Here is a 27,040-nt window from a genome sequence, read left to right as displayed (position 1 = left end):
TGTGGTGCCTTACTTAGTTTATTTCATGAGATCATCTTTCCTGGATGACACTGATGCTAGCAGATGTTCTTTGGTGTCTGGACATTGAAGAGTTAGGTATTTATTTTAGTCTTCGCAATCTGGACTTGTTTGTACCCGTCCTCCTTGGGAAGGTTTTCCAGATATTCAAAATGACTTGGGTACTGTGATCTAAGCTATATATGTATTAGGGGCACCCCAAGTCCAGTAACACTATGGTTCTTACAGACTCTAGAAGTATCACTTTGATGGTCTTGGATAAGATACAGAAGGATTTTCTGTATTTCCAGGCAGAGACTCTTAGTCTCTTTCTTTTTTTTTTTTAATTTTACTTTAAGTTATGGATACATATGCAGAACATCCAGGTTTGTTACATAGGTATACATGTGCCATGGTGGTTTGCTGCGCCTATCAACCCGTCATCTAGTTTTTAAGCCCCATATGCATTAGGTATTTGTCCTAATACCCTCTCCCCGCTTTTCCCCCACCTCCCGACAGGCCCTGGTGTGTGATGTTCCCCTCCCTGTGTCCATGTGGTCTCATTGTTCAACTCTCAACAATGATTGAGAACAGGTGGTGTCTAGTTTTCTGCTCCTGTGTTAGTTTGCTGAGGATGATGGCTTCCAGCTTCATCCACGTCCCTGCAAAGGACAGGAACTCATTCTTTTTTATGGCTGCATAGTTTCCATGGTGTATACATGCCACATTTTCTTTATCTAGCCTATCATTGACAGGCATTTGGGTTGGATCCAAGTTTTTGCTATTGCAAATAGTGCTGCATTAAACATACATGTGCATGTGTCTTTATAGTAGAATGATTTATAATCCTTTGGGTATATACTCACTAATGGGATTGCTGGGTCAAATGGTATTTCTGGTTCTAGATCCTTAAGGAATCATCACACTGTCTTCCACAATAGTTGAATTAATTTACACTCCAACCAACAGTGTAAAAGCGTTCCTATTTCTCCACAGCTCCACCAGCATCTGTTGTTTCCTGACTTTTTAATAACCACCATTCTGACTGGCATGAGATGGTATCTCATTGTGGTTTTGATTTGCAGTTCTCTAATGATCAGTGATGATGAGCTTTTTTTCATGTTTGTTGGCTGCATAAATATCATTTTTTGAGAAGTGTCTGTTCATATCCTTTGCCCACTTTTTGATGGGGTTATTTTTTTCTTGTAAATTTGTTTAAGTTCCTCATAGATTCTGGATATTAGCCCTTTATCAGATGGGAAGATTGCAAAAATTTTCTCTCATTCTGTAGGTGCCTGTTCACTCTGATGAAAGTTTCTTTTGCTGAGTGGAAGCTCTTTAGTTTGATTAGATTCCATTTGTCAATTCTGGCTTGTGTTGCAATTGCTTTTGGTGTTTTAGTCATGAAGTCTTTGCTAATGCCTGTGACCTGAATGGTATTGCCTAGGTTTTCTTCTAGGGTTTTTATGGTTTTAGGTTTTACACTTATGTCTTTAATCCATCTTGAGTTAATTTTTGTATAAGGTGTAAGGAAGGGGTCCAGTTTCTCTTTTCTGCATATGGCTAGCCAGTTTTCCCAGCACCATTTATTAAATAGGGAATCCTTTCTCCATTTCTTGTTTTTCCCAGGTTTGTCAAAGATCAGATGGTTGTAGATGTGTGGTGTTATTTCTGAGGCCTCTGTTCCAATCCATTGGTCTATATGTCTGTTTTGGTACCAGTACCATGCTGTTTTGGTTACTGTAGCCTTGTAGTATAGTTTGAAGTCAGGTAGCGTGATGCCTCCGGTTTTGTTCTTTTTGCTTAGGATTGTCTTGGCTATATGGACTCTTTTTTGGTTCCATATGAACTTTAAAGTATTTTTTTCTAGTTGTGCGAAGAAAGCCAGTGGTAGCTTGATGGAAATAGCATTGAATCTTTAAATTACTTTGGGCGGTATGGCCATTTTCATGGCCATACCATGAAAATGTATGGTATTTTATTTTTCCTATCCATGAGCATGGTATGTTTTTCCATTTGTTTGTATCCTCTCTTATTTCCTTGAGCAGTGGTTTGCAGTTCTCTTTGAAGAAGTCCTTCATGTCCCTTGTAAGTGGTATTCCTACATATTTTATTCTCTTTGTAACAATTGTAAATGGTAGTTCTCTCATGATTTAGCTCTCTGCTTGTCTATTGTTGGTGTATAGTAATGCTTGCAATTTTTACACATGTATCCTGAGACTTTGCTGAAGTTTCTTACCAGCTCAAGGAGTTTGGGGGCTGAGACGATGGGGTTTTTTAAATATACAATCATGTCATTTGCAAACAGAGACAAAAGGGTAGTTCAACATATGCAAATCAATAAACATAATCCATTGCATAAACAGAACCAATCCCAAAAACCACATGATTACCTCAATGGATGCAGAAAAGGCCTTTGATAAAATTCAACATCGCTTCATGTTAAAAACTCTCTATAAACTAGATATTGATGGAATATATCTCAAAATAACAAGAGCTGTTATTGATAAACCCATAGCCAATATCATACTGAATGGGCAAAAGTTCAAAGCATTCCCTTTGAAAACCAGCACAAGACAAAGATACCCTCTCTCACCACTCCTATTCAACATAGTATTGGAAGTTCTGGCCAGGGCAATCAGGAAAGAGAAAGAAATAAAGTGTATTCAAATAGGAAAAGAGGAAGTCTTTCTTTTAAATAACAACAAAAAAATCTATCTCTTCTGAGCTGCCTGGAGCTGGGGGTGGGGTGACGCAAGCACTCCTGTGGCCACCATCATTTAGATTGTTCTCAGTCAGACTAGATGCCAGCACAGCACTGGGTCTCACCCAATGCCCACTGTAACCACTCCCTGGTTACTGCCTATGATTGCTCAAGGACCCAGGGCTCTACAATAAGCAGGTGGTAAAGCCAGTCAGGTCTGTATTCCTCCTTCAGGGCAGCAAGTTCCCCCAGGGCCTGGGTGGGTCCAGAGGTGCCATCTGGGAGTTAGGAATTACAGCCAAAAACCTTAGAAGTCTATCTGTTTTTCTATTGTACTGAAAGTGAGCTGGCACTTGAACCACGAGACACAGTTCATCCCATTCTTCTCTCCACTTTCCATGGGCAGTGGAGCTTCACCCTGTGGCCACCACGACTACAGGCCCATGGGCTCTTCAGTCAGCTTATGGTGAATGCTGCCCAGCCTGGGACTCACTCTTTAAGGCAGTCAGCTCCTCTCTGGCCCTTGACATGTCCAGAAATGCCATCCAAGAGCCAAGGACTGGAATTGGGGACCCTAAGAGCCCACTTGATTTTCTACCCCCTGTGACTGAGCTGGTACTTAAGGTACAAGACAAAGTCCCCTTTACTTTTCCCTCCACTTTTCTCAAGCAGGAGTCTTTCCCCATAGCCACCACCCCCAGGAATGTGCTGAGTTTCACCCAAGACCCATAGTGTACTATCTGTGTATCACTCCTGGTTATTCAGAGCCCAAAGGCTCTTTAGTCGGCAGGTGATAGGTCCTGCCAGGACTGGGTTTGTCCCTTCAAGGCAGCAGGTTTGCTTCTGGCCTAGGATGTGTCTAGAAATGTCATCCAGGAGCTAGGGCCTGTGAAGGGGGCCTCACAATTCTGACTGGTGCCCTACCCTACTGCAGCTGAGCTGGTATCCAAGATGAAAAACAAAGTATTCATTACTCTTCCCTCTCCTCTCTGTAAGTGGAAGGAAGGGGTCTTTTATGGAGCCCTGAGCTGTGCAGCCTGGATTTGGAGGAAGGGTGGCACAAGCACTCTCTTAGCTGCCAGGGTTGGAAAAACCCATTTTAATTTAAATATGTCCACATGTTGTATCTCTGTTTTACATAGTGAATTCTGTTGAAATTCTGTTCCATGGCTTATATTATAAGGGTGGATAAAAAGGTTTTCAAAGTCAAGTAAATTTGGGCAATGCAGGGTTAAGCAATGCAAAAACAACAAAAAAAGTTGTATTTATTATAGGGGTATTTTACATGCTAGTATTATGCAGTGTAAATCGCCTAAAGCGTACATGGAATGCAGTATTGCAAAACCTCATCTGGCCATAAAACCCTCTTATTTTCATTCATTTTTGAGAGACTGCTATATCATGAAATATACTTAACAAAATATATTATAACTTTTCCTGCCTTTTTAAATATACTGAATATTTTTCTTCGTGACCAATATATTTTTGCCGATCAATATAATTTTGAGTTGTAATATGGTGGATAACCTTAGATGCTATTGAGGAATATGGAGTAATTTTTCCCTACGTTAAATGCCAAGTAGTGATGTATATGTATGTGTCTGTGTATGTGTACTTCTTTGGTCCATTTTTTTAAAAAATTCACTGGAAGCTGTCTAGTATTCATATGACTCAGGTGTGACGTTTCTGTCCCTTTGGGCATTGTCTGTGTGCATGCCTCTAGCGATGTCTTCACCACCTGTTATATTTCATTTCTTAATTGCTGCAAATTAAGAAGCCAAATGAAAAGTAATTTGAGAGAAAAGCACAGTGAAGGGAGGAAAGACAATCAGGGCCATTTGGAAACAATTAGAATCATGCATATCTCACTCTGAAATCTGGCTCTGCCTCTTGCCAGCTGTGAAACTCTGGGCAAAGAATGAGACCATTCTGAGTCTCTGTTTTCTCATCTACACAATGAAAGCAGTGGTATCTGTAGAAGAGAAAAAGCTACTGCCTGTCTTCCTGCTTGTCTACCTACCTTATGCTAGGTTCCTCTACCACTCAAGAGATGAGGAGTTTCTCATTAGGTGGCTCAAAGGCTAGCGTATTAATTTTGCCCCATTTACTTGTACACAGATCCAATGTACCTTCAGTGGCCACACACATGCATGAGGGCCCCAGTTGGGTCATGGTCAGCTTCTTCTTTCTCCTCTTTCCTCCTTTCATCTGGAGTAAGAGGATGACAAAGTTGGATTCAAGCCCTGAAGCAAGGTGGAAGCCAGCACACTTTTCTCAGAGAGCTTATGTGGGCATTGACCCAGCTAATAATGAGAAAGGATTTTCATTTTCTTTGTGCTGCCATTCACTGTATTTTCCAGAGTTCAATCTGGAATCTCTGAGCAGACGTTTTCTGTAGGGTTGGATTTGCCCTATACTTTGGTCACTTTTTCCGACAAATGCCACAGATATCTTAAGACACCTACCTCATTCTACTTCACAGTAGAAGACAGAGAATTAAATAATGTCACTCTAAAGTTGTTTTTTGGAAGAACTCTTATTTTTATTTTAACTACTTAGAAAGTAAGAATAATGTAACATGTTTTTCATGATCTCCCTTATAAATAAGGTGCATGGCCAGGCATGGTGGCTCATGCCTGTAATCCCAGTGCTTTGTGAGGCCAAAGTTGAGGGGTCACTTGAGGACAGGAGTTGGAGATCTGTAGGACAATATAGCAAGACTCCATCTCTATTAAAAAAATAAATAAAGTTAGCCAGGATTGGTGGCATGCACCTGTAGTCTTGGCTACTGGGAGGCTGAGGCAAGAGGATCTCTTGAGCCCAGGAGTTTGAGGCTGCAGTGAGCTATGATTGTGCCACTGTACTCCAGCCTGGGTAACAGAGCAGGACCTTGTCTTAAAAAGATTACAAAATTTGACCAAACAGGTGCCTTAAGAAATCATAGCTAGGTTTCAGATTAAACACTTGGATAAACAAGTATTGTCATATTTAAGTATTGTCGTATTTAACATTAGTACTTGGTATCTAAGAAATATTTAGCAAAATTTTAATAGATAGAGTAAAAAAATGCTTTCTTCTTAAGTATGCCATTTAATATACTCTTTTACCAATGACAGCCTTATAAAAGGGTTGCTGGCTATGCAATCACTCCAATTAAAATACCTGGAATCAAACACTACATTAGGGCTTGTTCTTAAATAGGTTTAATTGATTCACTTATTAGCTACACATCGGATGCTATTTTCTCCCTCTCTAAACTATCTTGTGTCGAGCTTAAATGGCAATCTATTTCATCAGGAACAATGTCATCCCCTGGGCCACAGGTAAAAATAAATATGTCATTGGGATTATGTGGGTTAGTCTGATCTGTGTATTTACTGAATAAATGCAGAAGCTAAGAAAAGTGCTCTGTACTCCCTGTTCCATTTTCCTGATGAAGATTGGTTTCAAATTTTTAAAAACAGAAAACACGAGAAAGAGCTGGAGATGGGATTTTAAAAAGTAGATTTCTGTTGGTCTGTGAATAGTACATGTTTTCTCTTTAATCTATTGCTGTCTTTGGTAACATCTGACTTTTCTCTAAGGAATTAAACATGTTTTAGAAGATACATTGGAAGCAAAACCTCTTTGCAGTGGTCCAGAAAAGTAAGAAAATCTAAATTTAATATTCCAGAAAAGTAAATCTTGCAGCACTATGCTGGCATAGCATTTCTGATTTATGTCAATTACCTATTCAGAAAGTTAAATTTAAATGTTTTTCTTAAGGGACATGCTTTTATGACTTTAATAATAGTGCTAAGTAATTTTAGATAAAAATAATGTGTTATTCATAAAGGAAAAGCAATACCCTTTTACATGTATATTTTGCTCTTTCATTTATAAAGCTCTCTCATATGTGATCTTTATCCAACCCTCATTATAGCCTTGCTAGAGAGAAGGTTTAATGACCATGATGTATTGGGTACTGAAGGGTTAAGGAATTTACCCATTGTCATCGATTTATTGAGTGGAATGAACATGTACAGAAATAGGCCTAGACTTCTAATTACCAACTCCTTTTCACCTCCTTTTTGTAATTTAACAGCATGCATTCTTGCATGTGCCAGGTATTATCTTAGTCCTGGGAGGGTCACAGGAGTATAGAGGGTAGGCTAATATCAGCTTTCTTGGAGTGTCATTCCAATAAAGGGAAAGACTGACAAAAAACATTCAACAAGCAATTGTGATAATATCAGATAATTATAAGAGAAGAAGAAAGTGGTAGGGGGATGCTTGGTTAATTTATCTAGAGTAGCTATAGAAGGTATATCAGTCAGGAACCACAAAAATTGAAGATTTCAATTAAAATAGTTTCAAGCAGAGCAATCATCTCACATAATAAAGTAGGCAGGTAGGAAGTTCCAGGGCTAGTTGACTTGAAATGAAACAATGTCAGGTTCTGTGCAACGGCTGCCATAGTCCACAGTTCCAAGCATTGGGTCCTCACTTAACTGTAATAAAATAAGGCACAGGCCTCCCTGTTTCCTTTGTTAAGAGGAAGGAAACATCTTAAATCATCTAGCTGTTATGCGCCTGGGTGGTATCCCATGACCAAGTCTAAACTCATCCCTGGCAAGCATGAGATTATCAAAACTGGCTTGGCTTAATAAACAGTCCTTCTACTGGAACTATAGAGGGCTCATGCAATACTTGAGTAGCCAATATCTGAACAAAATTGGCGTAGAGGTCTCTCAGGGAGTGGTATTTGAGTTGAAGTTTGAATGAATTGAATCATTCGATGAGAAGTGAGGGAAGAACATGCCAGGCAGCCACACAGCATCCAATATTTATTAAGGACTTTGTATGATCCAGGCACTACTTTAAGCACTATCTGTGTTAACTCTTCAACACTGATAGCAATACTACTATGAGGCTCACTCACATTAAGGAGAGTAATCTGCTTTACTCAAAGTCTACTGAGTTAGATGTTAATCACATTTAAAAATTACCTTCATGGCAACATCTAGACAGGTGTCTGACCAAACATCTGGACAGAATAGTCTAGCCACCTTGAACATAAAATTATAAATTACAGTTGTTAGTTTGTATGACAAAGTGACCTATAAAATGTAAATCTCTCTCTTCAACCCGTTATGTTATCTCTATCCTTCCAATTGGCTCGATAGATCCCACATGAGTAATTTCTCAACCACCAATCCTTCTGACTTTGTATTTTCAGTTCCCACAAGTCCTTACTCCCTCAGTACAGCTCAGATTCCATGGCTCAGAACTGTAATTGCTCCATCATAAACACCTTTGATTCCCAGTCCTGGTTAATTTGACTACTACTCCCTTCACTTCTGCACTCGAGCCTCTGAATGTTACTGAATTGTAGTCACACAGCTATACTGATTAAGTCACAGAAATACTCTTCATATTTACGACCACACATTTCAAATGACCACCACATTTCTCTATCAAAATCATTCCTCCACTCTCCAGAATGACTATTCCTCATCTCCTTTTCTCTATTAAAAGCTCTCAGAACTAATCATCCTTATTTGCAGTTGCTTATTGCAAGAAAGAGAAGAGACAAACTCAGATGAAGATTACTTCATTCTCACAAGACCAGCTGAACAAACCACCAGCATCTGGACATACATTTTTGATCTCCTATTACAATAAAAGAAGCAAATAAGCTTTGATTTGAGTCCAAACTCTTCATTTATCTCTAATTCCATCCCATCTTACTTTCTAAGATCTCAACTTTTATATTATAAAACTCCTCTCACTGGATTACTCCCATGAGATGCTAACATCTTTCTGAAAATCTCATTTGCCCTCCAGAAACAATCACATTTCTCTGATCTTCTTAACATCAAAGCCCTCCAAAGTAATGTACTACACATTGTCTTGTCACATTCGCTCCTCAACCCACATCTAGGCTTTTCAATCCTCCATATCACTGAAATAGCTCTTATTAATCTCACAGAAGCTAAATATTTCCAAAGATGATACTCAATTTTCAGTCATCTTTGTTTCGCCTCTCAGTAGTTATGACATAATGGATCTCTCCTTTTTGCAACCTTCTCTTACCTATATTTTAGTACAATTGTCCTAACCTGGTTTTCCTTTTATCCCAGTGTCTTTCTTTCCAACCACCTTTGATATATCTTATTCCTCTTCTGCTTTTAATATGGGTGTAACACTCAAAGATTTTCTTTACTTTTGCCTTTTCTCTTCTATATTTACACCCTTCCCTAGATGATCTCATTCAATCCCAGGGACTAAATTCTTCCTGCTGGAATCTCTTTTTTAAGTTCCATGCTATGACATCCCACTTCCTTCTTTACATTTACACTTTGATGTTTATAAATTCTTTCTGCCTCAATGTGGCTGAAACAGTGACAATGTCTCCACTGTTCCCCAAATCAGCTTTTCCTTATCCATCCAGTCCTGCTTCCAAAGCTCTTCATTTTACACTTCCCCATCTCTCTCATTCAGTTGCTCAAGCTCAAAACGTCATTTTCAACTTTCTCTTTCTTGCATACCCGAAACTCAATCCGGCAGTAAGCCTTGTTGCCACTACTTCCAAAACATGCCTTCAATCTGACAATTTTTCACCGTCTCCCCTACTGCAAGACTAGCCTAAACCTCCAACATATCTTCCTGGACTATTTGGCTATCCATTTTTTTTCCTGAGAGTCCTTTCCCTCATAGCAGCCACACGAACCTTTCAAAGGACAAATCTGGCCTCCTTGCTCTTGATTCCAACTCCACAATAACTGCTCACAGCACTTGAAATATAATCCAAACTGTCCCAGCTAGCAACTTCTTGATATTTCCGTCCCCTGCCTGACTCTCTCATATCATTACTTTCACTTTTTTTCTTCTGTTCACTATACATTATTCTACTTTATCTTCTTTATAGCACTTTTTTGTTCTCTCAAGTTGTCTCAACTATTTATTGGTTTACATGTTGGTTGTCTATAAATCCCCACGTGACTATAAATTCTACAGCATATTTCTTTTTGTTCACTTTTGTGCCCCATCAACTTGTGCTAGTGACTGGCACTTTTCGATAAATATGTGTTTGCTGTTTTCTCAGCTTCAATTGAAGTACCAGTAAAAGAACTATATTACTTTCCTCTGCATTCTACTATAAGAAGACAACAGCTCTTCATTACAACAAATTAAAATTGACACCCAACCTTACTGCAAGTACATGAGAAAAGTCTGTGAAAATTGGGATAGCACATGTCTTATGCAAAGGAGGTAGCTGCTATTAATCTCTGCCCAACAGTTACTATCAAGGAAGGTGAGTCCAATGTCACAGTACATTCCATTTTATTCTTTTTTTGAAATTCTGAATTCTAATTTTTCAGTGATATCCCCAGATTTTAAAATATTCATAATTTACTCCATTGTTTGTTTGTAAGCCTTTAACCCAGTATAAAGCCCAAACAGGAACAATTTGCAGAATGGTTTCAATCTGTGGACTCTCATTTTTCAGCCTTGACTGTGGAATAATTTTATAAACAAGGAGAAAAAAACCTGAAGAAACTTAGTTGAGCACCATGGCATGGAGATGAGGATGGTGGAGTCTGTAGGCAACTCAAAGAAGCTTTACCATTGTCTCAGCACATTTGGGCTCCTATAACAAAGTACCACAAACTTAGGGGCTTATAAACAACATAAATTTATTCCTCACAGTTCTGGAGGCTGAACATCTGAGGTCAGGGGTGCCAGCATTATTGGTTTCTGGTGAGGGTCCTCTTCTGGGTTACAAAATACTGTTATCTTATTATATGCTCATACATCCTCACATGGTAGAAACAGGCAGAGAGCTCTCTGGGGTCCCTTTTATTAAGGCACTAATCCCATTCATGAGGGCTCCATCCTTTTGACCTAATCACCTCCCAAAGGCCCAACTTCCTAATACTATCACATTGAGGGTAAGGATTTCAACATAAGAATTTAGGGTAAACAGAAACATTTAACCAATTGCAACTCATTTCAGAGTTTTCTTCTAAATAGGGTCTGACTAAGGACTTTGGAGTTGGGCTAGTTTATATTCTGAAGCTACAACCTTCACAGACAACTTTCAGGAAGTCATAGACATTTTGTCTTCCTGCAGGACACTGGTTTCTGGGTTTTGTGAAAGCAAAACAACCACAGAAAAATAATAGGATGGTAAAACGGCCAGAGGTTTCCACTTGTACAGGAGTGGAGGTGGGGGCAACCTGCACAGAAATTAAAATTTCTCACGTAGAGTTTGGGGGAATCTGGAAATATTTAATTCAGGCCCTAGATTCTGTGGTCCTAGAAATTTATCTTAAGAATTTTTTAAAATCACATTTATAAAGAACAGTATACAGGCATACCTTTATTTTATCACAATTCACCAATATTGCATTTTTTACAAATTGCAGGTTTGTTGCAGCCCCGCATCAAGCAAATCTATTGGCACATTTTTTTTCCAACCGCCTGTACTCGCTTCATGTCTTTGTGTCACATTTTGGTAACTCTTGAAATATGTTAATTTATTATTATTATTATATCTTCTATGCTGATCTGTGGTCAATAATCTTTGATGGTACTATTGTAATTTATTTGAGGTGCCAGAAACCATGCCTATATAAGAAAGAAAACTTAATTCTATAAATTACACATTTATGTTGTGTGTGTTCTGTCTGCTCCACTGACTAGCTGTTCATCAAACTGTCTCTATCTCTCCTATTTCCCTGAGAAACAGAAGTATTAAAATTAGGCGATTTAATAACTCAATAATGGTCTTTGAGTGTTCAGGTGAAAGGAAGAGTCACATGTCTTTCACTTTAAGTCAAAAGGTGCATGTAATTAAGCTTAGTGAGGAAAGCATGTCAAAAGTAGAAATAAGCCAAAAGCTAGGCTTCTTGTGCCAGTTAGTGAGGTTGTGAATGCAGAGGAAAATTTCCTGAAGAAAATTTAAAGTGCTAACCCAGTGAACACACAAATGATAAGAAAGCAAAACAGCCTTATTGCTGATATGGAGAAATTTTCAGCAGTCTGGAATGAAGATCAAACCAACCATAAAATTCTGTTAAGTCAAAGCCTAATCCAGAGCAAGACCCTAACGTTCTTCAATTATATGAAGACTGAGAGAGGTAGGAAGGTGCAGAAGAAAAGTGGGAAGCCAACAGAGGTTGGTTCATGAGGTTTAAGGAAAACTTTATTCTTAATATTAAAGTGCAAGATGAAGCAGCAAGAGCTGATGGAGAAAGCTGTAACAAGTTTTCCAGAAAACCTTGCTAAGATGATAGAGAAAAGTGATTATATTAAACAACACATTTTAAATATAGATAAAACAGCCTCTGAATAGAAGGTGTTTATCTAAAACTTCCATAGATAGAGAGGAGGAGTCAATGCCTGGTTTCAAACCTTCAAAGAAAAGGCTGATCCTCTTTTTGGGGCTTAGTGCAGCTAGTGACTTTAAGCTGAAGTCAGTGTTCACTTACCATTCTGAAAATTCGATGGCCTTTAAGAGTTATGCTAAAACAACTCTTCCTGTGCTCTATAGATGGAAGAACCAAGCCTGGACAACAGCACATCTACTTGCAGCATGGTTGACTGAATATTTTAAGCCTGATGTTGAGACCTACTGCTCAGAAAAAATGATTGCTTTCAAAATATTACTGCTGATTGACAATGCACCTGTTTTACTCAAGAGGTCTGATGGAGATGTGTAAGATTAATGTTGTTTTCATGCCTGCTAACACAACATCCATTCAGCAGCCCATGGGTCAACGAGTCATTTTAACTTTCAAGTCTAATTTAAGAAATATATTTTGTAAGGCTATAGCTGCCATAGGTAATGATACCTCTAATGATTCTGGGAGAAGTAAACTGAAAATCTTCTGGGAAGAATTCTCCATTCTAGATGTCATTAAGAACATTCATGATTCATAGGAGGAGGTCAAAATATCAACTTTTTCTCAAACAGAAGTTTGGAAAAAAGTTGATTCCAAACCTCATGAATGACTTTGAGGGGTTCAAGACTCACTTGAAGAAGTAACTGCCTATGTGTAAACATAGCAAAATAAATAGAATTAGAAGTTCAGCTGCAAGAAGTGACAAAATTATTGCAATTTCATGATGAAATTTGAATGCATGATAAGTTGCTTTTTGTGAATAAGCAGACAGTGCTTTTTTGAAATGGAACCTACTCGTGGTAAAGATGCTGTAAACATTGTTGAAAGGACACCAGGATTTAGAATATTATATAAACTTAGTTGATAAAGCAGCAGCAAGTTTTGAGGGGATTGACTTCATTTACAAAAGACATTCTACTGTGGGTAAAATACTATAAAACAGCATCACAAGCTACAGAGAAATCTTTTGTAAAAGGAAGAGTCAATCAATGCAGCAAACTTTGCTGACCAGGTGTGGTGGTGCATGCTTGTAATTCCAGCACTTAGGGAGGCTGAGGCAGGAGGATCAGTTGAGCCGAGGGGAAAGAGGCCAACCTGGGCAACATGGCGAGATACTGTCTCTACAAAAACTAAAAGATTAGTCAATGTGGTGGTGTGTGCCTGAGGTCCCAGCTACTCAAGAGGCTGAGGCAGGAGGATTCCTTGAGCCCAGGATGTCAAGGCTGCAATGAGCCGTGTTTACTCTGGCCTGGGTAAAAGATCAAGATCCTATTAAAAAAAAAAAAAAAAGAAAAGAAAAAAAGAAAAAAAAAGAAAAGTAAAGAGAAACTGCCACAGCCAGCTCAACCTTTAGCAGCCACCTCCCTGCTCAGTCAGCAGCCAAAAACATCAAGGCAAGATCCTCCCCCAGCAAAAAGATTATGATTCTCTGAAGGCTCAGATGAACAAGAGGACTTTTTAGTAATGAAGTATTTTTAAGAGCATTTTTTAGTAATAAAATATTTTTAATTATGTACATTGAGGCCGGGTGCAGTGGCTCATGCCTGTAATTCCAGCACTTTGGGAGGCCAAGGTGGGCAGATCACCTGAGGTCAGGAGTTAGAGACCAGCCTGGAAAACATAGCGAAACCCCATCTCTACTAAAAATACAAAAATTAGCCGGCCGTGGTGGCACGTGCCTGTAATCCCAGCTGCTCAGGAGGCTGAGGCAGGAGAATTGCTTGAACCCGGGATGCAGAGGTTACAGTGAGCCAAGATCACACCACTGCACTCCAGCCTGGGCAAGAGTGAAACTCCATCGCAAAAAAAAAAAAAAAAAAAAAAAAAAAAAAAAAAAAAAGGATATTGTTCTTTTAGACATAATGCTACACATTTAATAATCAACGGTATAGTGTAAGCATAAGTTTTAAATGCTCTTGAAGCCAAAAAAACTTGTGTGATACACTTTATTGTGATATTCTCTTAATCGTATAGTCTAGAAACCCACAATAACTCCAAGCTATATCTGTACATTTCTTCATTAATATATCTTAAAAAGGTGAAATCGTTTCAATTCATTCAATTTAAATAAGCTAACATTCTCTGGCATCTTCCTATGGTCCTATACACAGTGGTTGATATTGTAAAAAATGCTAAAATAAATAGTATCTAGAATTTTTTATAGCCAAATCATATTTCATCGTATGAACATATGTTATTTTCTTTATCAATTTATCTGTCAATGGAAACTTGAATTGTTTCCCTATCTTTTTGTTGTTAATAATGCTGCAATAAACATGAAAGTGCAGATACCATTTTGAGATCCTGATTTCATTCTTTTGAATATATACCCAGAAATGGCTCTGCTGAATCATATAATAGTTCTATTTTTAATTATATGAGGTTGGCCATATTGATTGATTTCTAACCTGCACCATTTAACATTCCTGCCAACCGTGAACAGAAGTTCTAATTTCTTCATATCCTTGCCAACACTTGTTATCTTTTTATTTTTGACAATAGCCATCTTAACAGATGTGAACCTGGAGAACATTATGCTAAGTGAAATAAACCAGTCACATGGCAAAAACTTCATGATTCTGCTGATATAAAGTCAAACTCATAGAAGTAGAGAATGGAATGCTGGTTTCCAGGGAGGACAAAGGAGAACTGGGGAGCTGTTAAATGTGTGCAAAGTTTCAGTTATGCGAGGTGAATAAGTTCTAGAGATCTTCCGCACAACATAATACCTATAGTTAAAAACATGGTATTGTTCCCTTAAAATTTGTTAAGAGGGGAGAGCTTATATTAAGTGTTCTTACTACAAAAAACAAAATAAGGAGACGCAGGGAAACTTTTAGGGATGATGGACATTTTTATTACCTTGATTATAATGATGGTATCATGGATATGTTCAAACTCATTAAATTGTATACATTAAACATACACAGTTTTTTTGTATAGCTATTAAACATCAATAAAGCTGTTAAAAACAGTGTATATTTGTTTGCCTTTAATTAGAAAAACATATTCTTTGCACTTCTTCTTTGAAGCCCTTCCTAAACACCCCAGTCATAGGAAACGCCCCCTCCTCTTCAGATTCCCTTTAGAGGAGAGTCTGACTGAATCATTGGCAAGCAGCAAAGCCTCCTATACAGTGTTAAGCAATTGACTATGTCCATTTTGTGTTACTATTACCTTAGCTGTAAGCTTCTGTTCGGGAAGAATTGAGTTTCAAACTTCTCTTTTTCACTTCAGTGCCTAACACAGGGCATGGACCACAGGTTTTCTCAATTAACCCATATTGGCCCTTGCGCCAGCTTAAAATGTTTTTGCCAGTTAAGGGCACTTGCTACTTGGACTTGCTACTTAAAAGGTAATACATGAACAACTGGTTGAGCTTCATTTTTTTGTCATTATTCCTTCTAAAGCGGAAAGAAGAAACTCCACAACCCTTCTCAGAAAGGTCTATTTTTAGCCTGGGTGTTTGTTTCCAGAATTTCAACAAAAGTTGTACCTTCTAAGGGGTAAACCCTATAGCAAACGGCAGTTGATTCCCCAGTCTGGAAGTGTGGGGGAGTCATGGCTTTTATTAAGGCTGTGAGATTTAAGAGAACCACAGTGATATGCACCCACCTCATTCTAATTTTGAACACTGATAATGAACTCCACCATTATGAGAACTAAACTACTTTCAAAATTCATTGAGTCCACATTTCTTGCTAGGTGGAAATGGCAGGACATGCCTCAGAGCTGACAAGAATCACCCTTTTATTCAGAGCAGGCAGAAAGAAAAATATAATGAAATGGCATATTTGGAACTTGGTGTGAACCCCACTCACACTGAGTTTTAGCCAATGAAATACTGTGAATTATCAACGTTCATAACATATTTAACACCCCATTAGGCAAATAAATCTCTTTAAACCCAATTATATCAAAGGATGTAGAGAAATTATATGACTCAGAATCTTAAAAGCTGAGGAAAACAGGCTCAGTCAGAAGTCATTCTCACCCGGACCATTTGCAGGGAGAAATATTGGTCTCCTCTCCAGAGTCTATTTCAGGTAACCCCCCTGCCCCTGTGATGTGTGCTGGTCAGTGTCCCTGCTGCTGGTACTCCTGAAGAATGAGTGAAATGAGAGTAGACAGACCTGGAACCAGTGAAAAAGGAGGCGTGCTAACTCTTCAAGCCTCAACAGGAAAGAAGGGCCAGAAATCTCAGATGGCCTCAGCAGAATGGAGTTTTAATCTTGTTGCAAAGGAAGGAAAGGAGACTTAAGCCCCTAGCTTGTTCCGTGCATCCCATAGGTGGCTTCCTACATTATCACATTTGATTCTATTCTCCTAACTACCCTATGACATAATCTATTAACTTCATTTTATAGATAAGTAAGCCATGGCTCTGAGAGGTTGAATAAATAGCTGAAGCTGTTAAGTAACAATATTGTAACCAGAAATTATTCCAGAGTTCATTCTCTTTTCATGACACTGTATGTATGACTTCCACACAGAAATTAATAAACTGTGTAGCCTTGGTAAAATTCCTTCATTTATCTGGCTCTCTATAAAAACGAAGGAGTTGGAATAATATCCTGGCAGCTCTTAAATGTCTGTGGCTCTAGAGGGGAGTTATTTTTCTATTTGGCACATCATGGGCCAACCCTGTCAAGAACTGTGAAGCATCTGAGATTTTACCCTGCTTGAAAGCCAACAAGTGAGTCTACCACAGTTTCCTAGATATTGGCGGAAAACATGAGACTCCTGGGTAAGAGATAAAGAACTTTACTGCTCACAGCACAGCAGGCAGCACAAGCTTCACGTTTGCATCAGTTCTCCTTGCTCCCCAAGTTTCAAGGAGCTGATTTGAATGGAACCAACTGAGTGCTGCACAGAATAGGTTTGCATCACTGCTGAGGAACCCTTACCTTGGGAAACCACAGTCTTATGAGGGACTGCTAGCAAACATCCCCTTATTTTGCTGATAAGGAAACAGACCTGCCCTTTGCCTTAGGGAGACACCACCACTGTCTTCAAGAAATTCTTGAAACAATAGTGTGGAACAAAACAGATACTAGCTATATAGAAACATGGAGATCCATCTCTCAAAAATCTGTGTACTCAAAAAAAAAAATCTGTGTACTGTATATGGTGAAATGCTGTGGCCAGCACTTCTTTGGTCCAGTTCAATACCAGTTGAGCAAAACTAAGAGCTTGCTCTGTGCCAAGCAGTGAGTTGAACATTATTGGTAAAAATAAATAAATAACACACCCTACAATGGGAGAGATAAGCGAGCAAGGACAAAATTGTCCTACTTATAAGAAGGACTGGGATTGTGTAGCACAGGTTAATAAATGAGCACAGAAGAGGTATATTTAATATAGTCAATGAGGTAAAAAAAAAACTGACAGTTGAGCTGTCTTTAGAATTTGTAAGAATTTGGGGATGTGGGGAGATGGATTTCTAGGCAGAGGTAATAGCTTGAGTATACGGTGCTGAAGGATGTTCATGTAAACCTAAGAGGTTTTGCTAAAATGTCGAGTACAAGACAGAGAACGAGGATGGATGCTGTTGGCTAAGTCTGAAGGGAATCTGACAATGAAGACTCTTGCACAAAAGAATGCTTAGATTTTTTATCCTGAAGAGAAAAGGAGCCCATGGGGGATTTTAGGCAGCTGAAAGTTCCTCTGGATGCTGTAGAATGAATGGATTGCAGAGGATGACACTGAAGACAAGATCAGCCAGGAGGCTGTTGATTTTCTCCAAGAAAGAAATGAACTAGATGGTAGCAATTGGGACCAAAAAAATAATAATAATAAATAAAAAACGACAAATGACCCAGTGTCCTAGACCTTTGGTAAATGTGCTCTGTTTAGGGAGATGGAACCAGTGACTTATTGGAAACAATGGTGGAATGACAGTTATCAGTAGAATTTGGAAAATGTTTATATTACTTTTAAATATCTACTGGTGGTTAAGCATAGAGGATACAGATTCTGGGTTTGGAAAGACTTCAATCAAAACTCTGCTACTTAATTGCTCTGTGAATGTGAAACAGTTACCTTCTCCAACCCACAATTCTCTTATATGTAAAATGGGGAAAATAGCAACACCTATCATATAAAGCTGTTGTGAAGATTAAATGAAGGGGAAAAAAAGAGAAAAACATGTAAATACTTGGCATAGTATCTGACACATAGTAAATACTTAAAAGTCATTAGATGTTATTATTGTGAGCCAGAAAACTCCCATTAATGCTACACCCTGAAATTCAAACAGCAGCAGGAGGGCATTTATATGTACACCACCCATGACTAGTAGTATTGCTTAGTAAATTCATCAAGTAAGCTGTTACTGGCACCAACGACCATTTTTAAATTTTATTTATTGATTGATTTTCTTTCCAACTTTTATTTTAGATTCAGGGAGTACATGTGCAGGTTTGTTACATGGTAAATTCCATGTCCTTGGAGTTTGGTGTACAGATTATTTTGTCACTCAGGTAGCAGACATAGTACCCCATAGGTAGTTTTTGGATCCTCACCCTCCTCCCACCCTCCACCTTCAAGTAGGCCCCAGTGTTTATTGTACTTCTTTCTGTCTGGGTGTACTCAATATTTTGCTCTCACTTATGAGAACATAGAGTATTTGGTTTTCTGTTCCTGCATCAATTTACTTAGGATAAAGACCTCTAGCCCCATCTATGATGTTGCAAAGGATGTGATCATATTCTTTTATTCTTTTTTATGGCTGCATAATATTCCATGATATATATGTACTATATTTTCTTTATCCAACCTACCATTAATGAGCACCTAGGTTTATTCCATGTCTTTGTTACTGTGAATAGTGCTGCAATGAACATATGAGTGCATGCCTCTTTGCAGTGAATTATTTGTTTTTCTTTGTGTATATACCCAATAACAGAATTGCTGGGTGGAATGGTCATTGTTTTAAATTCTTTGAGAAATCTCCAAATTGCTTTCTGCAGTGGCTTAACTAATTTACATTTCCACCAGCAGTGTATAAGCATTCCCTTTTGTCTACAACCTTGCCAGCATCTGTTATTTTTTGATTTTTTAATAATTGCCATTCTGACTGGTATGAGATGGTATCTCATTGTGGTTTTGATTTGCACTTCTCTAATGATTAGTGATGATAAGCATTTTTTCATATGGTTGTTGGTTACATGCATGCAGGACCATTTTTTAATGCATTCACATGCTATCCTATTTAGTCACTAAAGCAGATCCCCCGAAGACACTGACTACACTAGTTCCAGCTACTTCGTGTTAAAAGTAACAAAACTTTATTTGTATAAAAATAGAAAAACATTTCTATTTTCAGGAATTATAACCAGCCTTTTCCCCAATTAGTGTGAATTAGAAAAGCATAAAGACTTACTGAAGTTCAAGTTTTCTTCAAAAGAATAAAATAAATTGTTCTATTGACTTAAAAGAATTATAGTATTTTCTAAGTGCCATTTCGCCCACAATATTATTTTATTCTATGTTTTCCTGGGAGGCAATGAATGCATGCTACTGAAAATTAGCTTCTTTAACCAAACAAATTAGAGTCAAGTTTTTACTCTATGTGACTTTGACAAAGTTAATAACTTCTATGAACTTGAGGTTCTTCATACATTTCTTATATCAACTTTACAAGGTTGAAGATTACATGAAGCCAAATGAGTGGGACAGAGTAAACACCAATTCAGAACTAATTTTTATTCCATTCCTATACAATCATGTAGGAAAAGACTAACAAAAGTTCCATGGCCTTAATGGATTTAGTGCAAAGTGTCCTTATTTTTTTTAACCCATCATGGTCTCTCTGGCCTCACTTTTTCCTGGGCTATTTGGCTAATTCTGCTGGGGCTTCCAAGTTCAAACTCCTGAAACAGAAAATCAGGTTTATGCAGCTCATGTTTGTGAATGAGGTCACTGCACAAAGATTCACCTCCAGACCATGGACTCACTGGTCTTGGGTCAAATAACTACCCTGGCTCACATATTCACTTCAGTGTTATTTGAGTGGGAAGGGAGGAAGTGTCAAGTGGTAAGAAGCATGGACACCCAGCACAAGGTTTCAATGGAGTCTGTGGGCAGAAGTGTTGTCACAAGGGATTTCGGGTAGGCACAATGATTGGAGTCGCTGATAAAGTGTGGCACACAGAAGGCCCGCATGGAATGTTTACTAATAAATGAAGTTCTACTTCCTGATTTACTGTGGAATCATTTATGTCCCAAGCATTTCTTCCAAATGTAGTTGTAGATATTTAGCTTCTCTGCACAAGATGGGACCATGGCAAGTGTCTCCTACTCTGCCTTGTAAGAGTCACAGATCTCACTATGCATCTGGCATTCAATGTCATCCTCTCTTTTGGCAGGTACCTTTCTGAGTAGGTATGGCCTCTCATGGTCTTGACAGTGGAAAGGAGATTGTGAAGGAATGTAAAGAATTTATATTCACAAGCAATTAACTCAGAAAGTTTTTCTTTTCCTTTGACCTAGACTTTACCATGGGGCTCAATCGTGGTCAAGGCAGGAGTCTTCATGCACCCTAGCTCCTGTTTAGTAAGTAGGGGGATAATAACAGGCTGATGTCCTCAGTGTTTCTTCACTGTCTTCTACTTTGTCTTCCTTTAAATCTCTGTCAGAATTGCTATTTTTTTTGCATATGGTCTCCTATTTGTCCTGGTTTGCCCAGGAAATATCTCAGTCCTGAGCACACTGGAATCATTTTTACCCTACCTATCTCCTGTCTCACACTTCCTGGAGTCACAGCCCACTTCGTTCCACACCTGCTGCTCTTGTTTATCCATCTACCAGTTGATAGACATGTAGGTTGTTTTCACTTTTGACTATTATGAATAATGCTGCTATAAATATTTGTGTACAAGTGTTTGTTTGTACATAATATTTCAGTTCTCTTGAGTATACAGCTAGGAGTGAAATTGCTTGGTCATACGGTAATTTGATGTTTAAAATTTTGAGAAACTGCCAAACTGTTTTCCACTGAAGGTGCAAAATTTTGTATCCCTACTGGCAATATATGAGGATTTTAATTTTTACAAATCTATGTCAACCCATTATTTTCTGTTTAATATTATTATTGTTATTATTAAAGCCTTTCTTGTATGTGTAAAGTGGTGTCTTCTTGTGGTTTTTGTTTGCATTTCCCTAATGACTAACAATGTTGAACATCTTTTCAAGTGCTTATTCACAATTTGTATGTTTTTCTTTACAGAAACTTCTATTCAGGTCCCTTGCTCATTTTTTAATTGGGTAATTTGTCTTCTTATTACTGCATAATAGTAAGAGTTCCTTATGGATTCTAGGTACAAGCCCTTTTGCAACTACTATTTTCTATTCTGTGAGTGATCTTTCACTTTATTCATAGTGTTCTTTTACGAATAAAACTTTTTAATTTTTATGGAGTTCAATTATCTCTGCTTTCTTTTTCACATATGCTTTTGTTGTTGTATCTAAGAAGATTTTGCCTAACCCAAGTTCATAAACATTTACTTCTATATTTTCTACTAGGTATTTATAGTTTTATTTCTTGTATTGAGGTCTACAATCTTTTTGGAGAGAGAGAGAGAATGTCCATACAATATAAGACAGGAGCCCAAATTCATTTTTATATGTGAATATACATTTATCCAAGTACAATTTGTTGAAGAGACTATTGTTTCCCTACTGAATTATCTTGGCATATTTATCAAAAATCAATTGACTATAGTTAAGTATTTATTTCTGAATCCTCAATTCTATCCTATTGATCAATGTCTCTTTTCTTATGCCATTAACACATTGCTTGATTACTGTAGCTTCCAAGCAAGTTTGAAAATTAGGAAGTGTAAGTCCTACAACTTCTTTTTCAAGACTGTATTGCTTATTTTGGTTTGTTTGCTTCTCTGTATTAATTTCAAAGCAAGCTTGTTGATTTCACCAAAGAAAAAGACATTCAGAGTTTTGATAGAGATTGCATTGAATCTAAAGATTAATGTATTAGTCTGTTCTCACACTGCTATAAAGATACTGCCCAAAACTGGGTAATTTATAAAGAAAAGAGGTTTAATTCTTTTTTGACTCACAGTTCCACATGGTTGGGGAGTCCTTAGGCAATGTACAATCATGGTGGAAGGTGAAGGGGAAGCAAGGACCTTCCTCACATGGCAGCAGGAGAAGGAATTTCAAGCAGGGAAAATGCCAGATGCTTATAAAACCATCAGATCTTGTGAGAACTCACTCATTATCAAGAGAACAGCATGGGGGAAACCTCCCCCATGATGCAATCACCTCCTAACAGGTCTCTCCCTAAACACTTAAGGGTTACAATTCAGGATGAGATTTAGGAGGGGACACAAAGCCTAACCATATCAATCAATTTGGGCATATTGCCTTCTTAAAAACATTATGTCTGAAATCCATGACCATGGTGTCTTTACATTTATTTTGGCATTTTAAAATTGCTTTTAACATTGGTTTATAGTTTTCAGTGTACAAAGCTTGCACTTCTTTTGTTAAGTTTGTTCCTAAGTGTTTTATTACATCTGATGATGATTTTACATTGTAAAGGAAATTGCTTTCTTAATTTCATCTTTTAAGAGCCTTGATTTCTTAAAGCAGTTTTAGGTTTACAGCAAAATTGAGAGGAAGGTGCAGAAATTTCCCATATACTTCCATTCCCACATATACATAGCCTTCTCCATTATCCACATTCCCTACCAGAATGGTACATTTGTTGCAAACAATGAACCCATGCTGACACATCATAATAACCCAAAGCCCATACTTTACATTAGGATTCATTCTTGGTGTTATACATTCTGTGGGTTTGGACAAATGTATAATTATATGTATCTGTCGTTATCATATCACACAGAGTATTTTCACTGGCCTAAAAATCCTCTGTGCTCAACCTATTCATGCCTCCTGCAATACTTGACAACTCTGGATCTTTTTACTATATCCATAGTTTTGGCTTTTCCAGAATGTCATCTATTTGGAATCATATAGTATGTACCCTTTTGACATTGGCCTTTTCACTTAATAATACAAATGTATTTTAGGTTCTCTCATGTATTTTCATGGCTTGAGAGCTCATTTTCTTTCGCACTGAACAATATCCCATTGTCTTGATGTACCGCACTTTATTTATTTATTCACCTACTGAAGGAAATCTTGGTTGCTTCAAAGCTTTTCCAATTATCAATTAAGTTGCTGTAAACACCTGTGTGTAGATTTTTGTGTGAACATAAGCTTTCAACTCCTTTAAGTAAATACCAAGAAGAGGGATTGCTGGATTTTATGGTAAGGGCATAATTAGTTTTATAAGAAAACTGCCCAACTGTCCTCCAAAGTGGTTGTAGCATTTTCCATTCTCACCAGCAATCAGTGAGAGCTCCTGTTGCTCCACATCCTTGCTGAAGTTTGGTGTAGCCAGTGCTCTGGATTTTGGCCAATCTAAAATGTGTGTAGTGATATCTCATTGTTGTTTTAATTTGCATTTCCCTGATGACATACAAGCTGAAGCATCTTTTCATATGCTTATTCGTCACCTATGTATCTTCTTTGGTGAGGTGTCTGTTAAGGTCTTTGACCCATTTTTTATTGACACATAATAATTGTATAAATGTATGAGGTTATGTGATATTTGATAAATGCATATTATGTGTAATAATTAAATCAGAGTATTTATAATATCCATCGCCTCATTTATCAGACCCATGTTTTAATCAAGTTCTTTGTTTCTTATTATTGACTTCTAAGAGTTCATTGCATATTCTGAATGACAGTTCTTTAACAGATGTGTCTTTCACAAGTATTTTCTCAGTCTGTGGCTTCTCTTCTCATTCTATTGACATTGTCTGCCAGATAGGAGCAGTTTTTCATTTTAATTAAGTTCAGCATCTGTTATTTATTTCATAGATTATACCTTTGGTCTTGTATCTAAAAAGGTATCACCATAACCAAGGTCATCTATATTTTCCCCTACATTACTTCTAAGAATTTTATAGTTTTGATCGATACTATGATCAATACTGTGATCAATACTATGATCAATTTTGAGGTAATTTTTGGGAAGGGTATAAGGTCTGTGTCTAGATTTATTTTATTTTATTTTTCATATGGAGGTACAATTGTTTCAACATCATTTGTTGAAAAGACTGTCTTTGGTCCATTGAATTACCTTCAGTTCTTTGTCAAAGATCAATTGACTATATTGATGTGAGTCTATTTTTGGGCTTCTGTTCTGTTCCATTGATCTATTTGTCTCTTATTTTACCAATATCATGCTATCATGATTACTGTAGCTTCACAGTATGTTTTGAAGTTAGGTAGTGTCAGTCCTACAATTTTGTTCTCCTCCTTTGATATTATGCTAGCTATTCTGGGGCTTTTTTCTCTCCATATAAATTTTGACATTACTTTGTCAATATCCACAAAGTAACTTGCCAAGATTTTGATAAGAATTATGTGGAATTTATAGATCAAATTGGAAAAAAAAAACTAACATCTTCACAATATTGAATTTTCCTGTGAATCAACATATTTATCTCCATGTATTTAGTTCTTTTTAATTTATTTAATTACAGTTTTGTAGTTTTCCACAGAGAGATCTAGTACATGGTTTGTTAAACTTATATCTAAGTATTTCAATTTTGGACACTAATGTAAATGGTATTGTGTTTTAACTTCAAATTCCACTTGTTCATTGCTGGTATATAGATAATCAATTGATTTTTGTATGTGGTATTCTACAGTCTTGTATCCTGCATCCTTGCTATAATCATTTATTAGTTCAAGGTTTTCTGTTTATTCTTTCAGATTTTCTATGCAAATGATGTTGTCATCTGTGAAAAGGAGTTTTGTTTCTTCCTTTTCAACTTGTATACCCTTTATTTCTTTTTCTTGTCTTATTGTATTAGCTAGGAATTCTATTAAGGTGTTGAAAAGTCATGGTGAGAGGAAATATCCTTGTCTTATTTTTAATTTTAGTGGGGAAGCTTCTAGTTTTCTCATCATTAGGTATGGTGTTAGCTATAGGTTTTTTGCAGATATTCTTTATCAAGTTAAGGAAGTTTCACTCCACTAGTTTACTGAGCCTTTTGTCAAATTTTATCATGAATGGGTATTAGATTTTCAAATGCTCTTTCTGTATTTATTGATAATATTATATTTCCTCTTTAGCCTATTAATGTGATGGATGACATTAACTGATTTTCAAATGTTAAACCAGCATTACATACCTGAACTAATTCCCTCTTGGTTGGTGTGTATAATTCTTTTTATACATTGTTGAATTCAATTTGCTAATGTTTTGTTGAGAATTTTTGCATCGATGTTCATGAGATATATTGGTCTGTAGCTTTTTTTCTTGTAAGGTCTTTGTTGAGTTTCAGTATTACAGTAATTCTAGATTCAGAGAATGAGTTGCTATTTCATCTGCTTCAATCTGCTGAAAAATACTGTAGAGAATTCATATAATTTCTTACTTAAATGTTTGGTAGAATTCACCAATGAACCTATATGAGCCTGGTATCTTCTGTTTTGGAAAGTTATTGATTCCATTTATTTAATAAATATAGGCATATTCAGATTGTCTATTTATGTATTGCATTGCATGAACATACCACATTTTTTTACCTATCTATCAATTGATAGATTTGTAATTTAGGTTGATTCCACTTTTTGGCTATTAGGAATAACGTTGCTATGAAAATTCATGTACAAGCTTTTTTTGTGAACATGTTTTCATTTCTCTTAGGTATATACCAGTTATCTTAGAATTGCTACATTACATGGCAACTCTTTGTTTAATCATTTGCGGGACTTCCAGACTGTTTTCCACGTACAATATTTATATTCCTATCAGCAGTGTGTGAGAGTTTCAGTTTCACCACGTACTTATCAACACTTGGGTGTCATCAGTATTTTTTCCACTTTTATTTAGGTTCAGGGATACATGTGCAGGTTTGCTAGAGAGGTGAATTGCATGTCCTGGGGTTTGGTGTACAAATTATTTCATCACCCAGGTTATCAGCATAGTACCCTATAGGTAGTTCTTTTTATTCTTACCCTTCTGCAACTCTCCACCCTCAAGAAGGCCTGGTGTCTGTTGTTCCCTTCTTGATGTTCTTGTGTACTCACTGTTTAGCATCCCCTTGTGAGTGAGAATATGTGGTATTTGGTTCTCTGTTCCTGTGTTAGTTTGCTTAGGATAATGGCCTCCAGCTCCATCCACGTTGCCACAAAGGACGTGATCTCATTCTTTTTATGACTGCATAATATTCCGTGGTGTATATATGCCACATTTTCTTTATCCAATCTACGTTGACGGGCATATAGATTGATTGCGTGTCTTTGCCATTGTGAATAGTGCTGTAATGAACATATGTGTGCATGTATTTTCATAATAGATTTATCTTCCTTTGGGTATTTACCCAAGCATGGGATTGCTGGGTTGAATGGTAACTCTGTTTTAAGTTCTTTGAGAAGTCACCAAACTGCTTTCCTCAATAGCTGAACTAATTTACGTTTCCACCAATAGTGTTTGAATGGTCCCTGTTCTCCGCAACCTTGCCAGGATCTGTTATTTTTTCTTTCTTTCTTTTTTTTTTTATTATACTTTAAGTTTCAGGGTACATGTGCACAACGTGCAGGTTACATATGTATACATGTGCCATGTTGGTGTGCTGCACCCATTAACTCGTCATTTAACATTAGGTATATCACCTAATGCTATCCCTCCCCTCCGCCCCCACCCCACAACAGGCCCCGGTGTGTGATGTTCCCCTTCCTGTGAGCCATCTTAACTGGAGTGAGATGATATCTCATGGTTGAGATTTGCATTTCTCTAATGATTAGTGGTGTTGAGCATTTCTTTACAGACTTATTGGCCTTGTGTATGTATTCTTTTGAAAAGTATCTGTTTATGTCTTCTGCCCAGTTTATAATAGGC

Source organism: Pan troglodytes, chromosome 12 (assembly GCF_028858775.2).
Source record: "Pan troglodytes isolate AG18354 chromosome 12, NHGRI_mPanTro3-v2.0_pri, whole genome shotgun sequence".
Taxonomy (NCBI): Eukaryota; Metazoa; Chordata; class Mammalia; order Primates; family Hominidae; genus Pan; species Pan troglodytes.
This window is presented reverse-complemented; position numbering follows the sequence as displayed.